Below are 5,809 nucleotides of genomic sequence, written 5' to 3' on the forward strand. Positions count from 1 at the left end.
GGGGTTTCACCGTGTTAGCCAGGATGGTCTCGATCTCCTGACCTCATTATGTGCCCGCCTTGGCCTCGCAAAGTGCTCGGATGACAGGCTTGAGCCACCGCGTCCGGCCTATTTTATTGATTTTTAACTAAATTCCTCTGAAGAGGAACCTTTCTGACATGACATGAGGAAACCTGGATTTTCTGACACATGTTAAAGTAAAGCGCAGAGGAGCTCGGTGGCTCATGCCTGGAATCCCAACAGTTTGGGAGGTCGAGGCTGGAGGATCACTTGAGCCCAGGAGTTCAAGACCAGCCTGGGCAACATAGCAAGACCCTGTCTCTACAAAAAATATTAAAAATTAGCTGGGCTTGGGGGTGCACACCTGTGGTCCCAGCTGCTGGGGAAGCTGAGGTGTGACGATTTCTTGAGCACAGGAGGTGGAGGCTTCAGTGAGCTATGATCACGCCACTGCACTCCCGCCTGGGTGACAGAGCAAGACCCTGTCTCAAAAACAACGCAAAAAGCCACAGAACTTGTATCACCTAAAATCATCCTTGCCTTCACCTTCCTGAAATGCTCCCGGCCAAGAGCAATCTCAGGCCAGTGGTTCTCACCTGGGGGTGATTCTGCACCATCCCCCGCCAACCAGGGGACACTGGAGAGTGTCTGGAGATATTTGTGGTCCTCACGCCTTGGGAAGGTGTGAGTGGAGGCCAGGAATGCTGCTCAACCCCTGCAGTGCCCAGGACGGCCCCACCCAGAGAACAGTCCCAACCCCAAATATACACAGTGCCCCAGGGAAGAAAACTATTCTAACGGCAGAGAATGGACTCCAATCATACCCTGGGCCGGGCGCGGTGGCTCACATCTGTCAACCCAGCACTTCGGGAGGCCGAGGCAGGCAGATCACTTGAGGTCGGGAGTTCGAGACCAGCCTGGCCAACATGGTGAAACCCTGTCTCTACTAAAAATATAAAAATTAGCCGGGTGTGGTGGTGGGGGTTTGTAATCCCAGGTACTCAGGAGGCTGAGGCAGGAGAATCACTTGAACTTGGGAGGAAGAGGTTGTGGTGAGCCAAGATCGCACTGCTGTATTCCAGCCTGGGCGACAGAGCCAGACTCTGCCTCAAAAAAAAAAAAAAAAAAAAAAAAAAAATCCTGCCCTGCTCCCTTGAGGTACCCAGGAAGGGACTGAGCCCAGGAAGGGACTGAGAGTCCAGGGCAGGCACCAGCCCTCACACACAGGCCCCCATGCTGTCCCGTGACTGACACTTCTCTGGGCCAGGTCATTCCTGGGGCGTGAGGAACTTGGCTGAGGGAAGCCTAGCTCTGTTCAAAGTCCCCTGCCTGGGGGCCTTCCTCCTTGTCCCCTGTAGGACCCCTGGGTGACAGGCAGCGCATGGAGTCTATGGAGGGCAGAGGACCTCGTTGGAAGCTGGCCTTCTGAGCTCCCGTGTGAGGGTGGGAGGCTCACGCCCACACTGGGGTACTTGGTTCGGGGCTTCTGAGGGCTCTCGCTGTGAGGGGTTGGGGAGGGGTGTCTCAGGGTCCCCGGGGTCTGGGGCAGACAGGCAGGACCCCGCTGTACCCGACTCAGTGGCTTCTCCAGCTGGGAAGGCAATCTTTGGGGGGTTTTTTTTGAGGCAGGGTCTCACTCTGTCACCCAGGTTGGAGTGCAGTGGCACCATCGTGGCTCACTGCAGCCTCAACCTCTTGAGCTCAAGCAATCCTCCTGCTTCAGCCTCCCAAGTAGCTGGGACTACAGGGCGTGCCACCACGCCCAGCTAGTTTTTTTATTTTATGTAGAGACGGGATCTATGTTTCTGAGGCTGGTCTACTGGGCTCAAGGGCGACCTCCCACCTCAGCCTCTCGAAGTGCTGGGATTACAGGCATGAACCACCTGGGTCATTAGGAAGCCAGTCTGCAGCCCCCTCCCTGTCTGGGAGGCGCTGGAGGGTGTGTGCGCAGACAGATGGACAGTCCCTTCCACGAAGAACGGGAATGCGCTGCCCTGCCCTGCCCGCTCCCCTGGGACCGCCCAGCCCTCGGACTCTGCCCTCGGGCCCTTCCCCAGAAGTCCTGCCGGCCGTGGGAAGAGAGAGGCTGAGACCCACCCCAATGGAAGCAGAGAGGCCCTGGAAGGTGGGGGGATGCACCTTCAGTGCCAGCCTCCCCCCAACTCTATTTCAGGCACCCCCACCCCACTCCCAGCATCTGCCACTCACATCAAGTAGCAGTCAGCCGGCCTCTTAATCAGCAGTTACTCTGCTGGCACCGCCCCCGCCCCCCACCCCAGGGCCCTACCACAGCCAAAGCTGTCACTTCCAAGGCCACCGAGCTTGGGCGCCCCGGACTCCCCGCTGCCAGAGCCTTAAGGGGGTGTCCTTGGGGCCAGCTGGGAGCCCAGCCAGGGCCTGGGGGAGAAGCAGGCTGAAGGGGCCAGGCAGGTCCACCCTGCACATTCTGGGGGAGCTGCGGGCTCCCGAGAATTGGCCTTGTCTCCTCTCTGCCCCCATTAAGCTTCTGCAACATTCGACGAGGCGGAGAAAGCGCTGGGCTTCAGGGAGGACGAGGGCCCAGCCCCCTCCAAGGTAGGGGAGGGGGTGACAAGGTGGGGGTCCGGCGGCTCTCCAAGCAGGGAGCCCGTGAGGTGCAGTCAATCCAAACAGGCCTCATTGAAGACACGGCCTGTAAGTTCTCCCCTAAAGGGTCCCTGAAACTATGAAACCCCAGAGAGGGGCGGGGGTGGGGACGGGGATGGGGCCGGAAGGAGGGAGCTCCCACCTCCATCCTCGCCATTCGCCTTCCCCACTGAGGGAGCCACGGCCGTGGCCACATCATCGCAAGACACACATGCATTGTTGGGGTTGCCCGGCCTGCGGCGGGATCCCCGGCTCTGTCCCCTCTTAGATAAGGAGCAGCAGTGAGCAGGCCCAGCCTCCAAACAGCTCAGCTGCTGCCACCGCTGCCTCCTCCTCCTCCTCCCCACAGCCATCTTCCCTGCTCCTTAGGCAGGGACGGGCCTGGGCTGTCCTGGAGGCCACCGAACCGCCTGGGACAAGTAGGGACCACCCCGGATCTGTGCTTCGGACGTCCTTTGAGGGGAATCTCATTTCACCACTGTTCTGTGTCTGACTTCTGGCCGCCGAGCGGGGCCCGTGTTCTGCACGAGGCTGACCAGGGGGACGGGGGGCGGGGAGAGATGGTTTTGGTACTTACTTTTCTTTTTGTCTCACAACAGGGGGGTTAAGGTTCTCAGGGGCTGAAGGAGCCGCTTGGGGCTGGCAGGCCTGGCTTTATAGCGGCCGTCACCCCAGACCTGGGCAAAGGCACTGTGGTTATTAATAGTGACTGCAGCTTCATGCCCGTGTATGGTCAAGCACGGCAGCTGCAGGCTCTGCCGGACTCAGGCCTCCTCCCAACACCTGCTCCGGGCCCTGACCTGGAGGCGCCGGGCAGCGCTCGCCCCACCCAATGCGACTTGGCAATGACTACGTCGGAGACCCTAGAATCAAACAAGACTCACAGTTGGGGGCCCTCCAGAGGGTGCCGGGCCCCGCTGCACCCCTTCCTTCCGCCCTCACCACCGTCTTGGGAGGCAGATGGAACCCCTGTCCCCTGGGGAGGGGGAAATGGCAGAGAGGCGGCACTGTTTACCAGGAGCGCAGCCAGGATGTGCTGAAACCCAGGACACATTTTGCAGACGGTGTGTAACTAAATCCAGGCTGCGGCGTGAGGCCTCACATGGGTGTTCTGTGTCCTGCGCTGCCTTTACTCAGCCTGGGGAAACCGGGAGGACCCACGGCCCCCTCTGCTCCTGCAGGTGCGTTCCCTAGACAAAGAGCTCTCTGTCCTCAGAGGGGGCTGGGCGGGGTCCTGCTTCTCCTTTAGTAGCTAGTTTCTGTCCCCTGCCAGCCGTGGAACTCTTCTCTTTTCCTCTTCTCTTCTCCGCTCTTTTTTTTTTTTTTTTTTTGAGACAGAGTCTCACTCTGTTGCCTAGGCTGGAGTGCAGTGGTGTGATCTCGGCTCACTACAACCTCTGCTTCCTGGGTTTAGAACGATTCTCCTACCTCAGCCTTCCGAGTAGCTGGGACTACAGGTGCCCACCACCATATCCGGCTAATTTTTGGTATTTTTAGTAGAGACGGGGTTTCACCCTGTTAGCCAGGACGGTCTCGATCTCCTGACCTTGTGATCTGCCTGCCTCGGCCTCGCAATGTGCTAGGATTACAGGCATGAGCCACCGCGCTCGGCCTTTTTTTTTGAGATGGAGTCTCGCTCTGTCGCCCAGGCTGGAGTGCAGTGGTGCAACCTCGGCTCACTGCAACCTCCGCCTCCTGGGTTCAAGTGATTCTCCTGCCTCAGCCTCTGGAGTTGCCGGGATTATAGGCGCCCACCAGGTGTGGACCTGGCTAATTTTTTGTATTTTTATTAGAGACAAGAGTTTCACCATGTTGGTCAGGCTGGTCTTGAACTCCTGACCTCAGGTGATCCACCTGCTTTGGCCTCCCAAACTGCCGGTTCTGTTAATTTTTTTATTTTACTTTATTTGAGACAGAGTTTCACTCTTGTTGTTGCCCAGGCTGGAGTGCAGTGGCACAATTGCAGCTCACCACAAACTCCACTTCCTAGTTTCAAGCAATTCTCCTGCCTCAGCCTCCCGAGTAGCTGGGGTTACAGGCATGCGCCACCACGTCTGACTTGTATTTTTAGTAGAGACGGGGTTTCTCCATGTTGGTCAGGCTGGTCTCGAACTCCCAACCTCAGGTGATCCGCCCGCCTCAGCATCCCAAAGTGCTGGGATTACAAGCGTGAGGCACTGTGCCCGGTCTTTTTTTTCCTTTTCTTCCTCCCCTCCCTTGCCCTCTCCTCCCCCTCTCTTCCCCTCACCTCCCCTCTTTTCTTTTTTTTCTTTTCTTTTCTGACAGGGTCTCACTCTGTCACCCAGGCTGGAGTGCAGTGACATAATCACAGGTCACTGCAGCCTTGACCTCCTCGGCTCAAGCGATCCTCCTGCCTCAGCCTCCCTGGTAGCTGGGATTGCAGGCATGAACCGCCACGCCCAGCTAATGTTCTTATTTTTTTGTAGACACAGGGTCTCCCCAGGTTGCCTAGTCTGGTCTGCAACTCCTGGGCTCAAGTAATCTCCCACCTCAGCCTCCCACAGTGCCGAGATGACAGGCATGAGCCACTGCACTCAGCCTGAAATTTTCTCAACAAGCCGATCGCCTCTTCTCCGGGGAACCGCCTCACACTCTGCGAAGCCTGCCTCCCACGGTCCTGGGCTATGTACTGTGTTCCTGAGCACGGCCCGGGGTTGGGGGGCCCTGCCTGGCGTGGGGCGTCCCCTCCCCCGCGCCGTCTATCTCATCTGTCCAGCACCTGAGGTCCTGTGTTCCACCAGGCCCATGACCTTTCTCTGATGCCCCAGGGTTGAGTCACGGCCGAGCTGAGGCCTGAACCCAGCTTGCCTTGCCCTGGAGGGTGCACCTGGCCCTGCTCCGAGCTGCTGAGGGTGCGGGGGGGTCCCGGGGGGACACAGGTGACAACCCCAGCCAGGACGCAGGCGGCTGCAGTCATCGCTGGATGCACAGGGATGGGCACCAGGCAAGAAACACACCAAGCTCTCCCTGGCTCTCCCTGGCGCTGAGCCCCATCCCAGGGATGTCTTTGAAAACTTGCTCCCACCAGCCAGACACGGTGGCTCGCGCCTGTAATCCCAACACTTCAGGAGGCCGAGGCAGGCGGATCACCTGAGGTCAGGAGTTTGAGACCAGCCTGGCCAACATGGTGAAACCCCGTCTCTACTAAAAATACAAAAATTAG

The sequence above is a fragment of the Colobus angolensis genome, unplaced genomic scaffold (assembly GCF_000951035.1).
Source record: "Colobus angolensis palliatus isolate OR3802 unplaced genomic scaffold, Cang.pa_1.0 Scaffold22, whole genome shotgun sequence".
NCBI lineage: Eukaryota > Metazoa > Chordata > Mammalia > Primates > Cercopithecidae > Colobus > Colobus angolensis.